Source organism: Arachis duranensis, chromosome 4 (genome assembly GCF_000817695.3).
Source record: "Arachis duranensis cultivar V14167 chromosome 4, aradu.V14167.gnm2.J7QH, whole genome shotgun sequence".
Classification (NCBI taxonomy): Eukaryota; Viridiplantae; Streptophyta; class Magnoliopsida; order Fabales; family Fabaceae; genus Arachis; species Arachis duranensis.
This window is the reverse complement of record NC_029775.3, coordinates 2,931,622-2,932,894: the sequence shown is the minus strand read 5'-3', so window position 1 is coordinate 2,932,894 and position 1,273 is coordinate 2,931,622.

Sequence of the window (1,273 nt, the reverse complement as noted above, 5' to 3'; positions counted from 1 at the left end):
CATTTTTCCCATTTCTATTATATATAATATAAATAAAAATTACATAGGTATTTGATTAATATTACTATGCCTTGAGTGATTAAGACAGAGCACACGTGCCTTAACAGCACATGGCAGCAGCAGGTGTTGCTTGAACAATATGCTACAATAGCAATATTTATTCATACATACAAAATTATTAACATACATCTTTTCTTAATAATTCCTTCCAATTTTACCAAATGTACCTTTTAACAAACTATCAGGCAAATCAAAATGATTTATTGAGCGCAGGTTTAAATGAAAGTCGTCGTAAATCTACTTTTTCGGAATGAAAGCAATAAAATACGCAGAGATTTTGCCAAAATTATACATAAATAGATCCGTACTTAACATTACTGAAATGATTATATAATAAATAAAGTTGTAGGCAGGTCTTCAAATGTTTACTGATCAAACAAAATTAACCAAAAACAATCACCATTTATCTTATTTAGTATTCGTTGATTGTATTAATAATTAATAAATACTAAATAAGACAAATTTCGACTATTTTTCTTTTCTTTGTAAAAATTACGTAGAACTCAAAAGAGCACTACTAGAGTCCAAGAAGGCGCTTACAAGCTTTAAAGATCTTGCTTCCTTCCCTTCCAATACTGTGCTTCTTGTTTGCCCTGACCGGAACATCACTTTCCGGTGATGTTATTGCCACGTAGTGGTGGTCATGGATCCTACAGTACCTCTCTGAAACCGATGAAGATCTTCTCATTGAGAATGCCTTCTTGAGAAACCCACCAGAAGAAGAAGAAACTGAACCAGTCCTTCCCAATATCACACCAAATCTCTCTCCTCCTCCTGATGAGAAATCTATAGATCTTGATTTGTGGGCACTACTTATTTTAGAATACCCAGCGTTGTTGTTCATTGTGATTGTGAGAGAAAGAAAGAAAGAAAGTGATAGGAATGTGGGGGCAGTAATTCAATTGAGAAGAAAATTGCATACGTGTGTGGATGCATGTGTGTATATAACATGAGATGAGATAGATTTGGGTTATGATTGCAGGTAAAAATTACTATGGTAACTAACAACTACTAACAACAAACAATGAAATAATGTAACAAGAGTAGTGTTTGAAAATGTTTGGTAACTAAAGAAAATCAATAAAAAAAACTAAAATTTGTCTTATTTAGTATTTATTAATTGTTGTAAGGCAAGTTCTGGCTGCTTTTTTTCTTTTTCTCTCTAGAATAGAGTGTTAGGGGACAATAACTTTTGTGATTTATAGTAATCAAA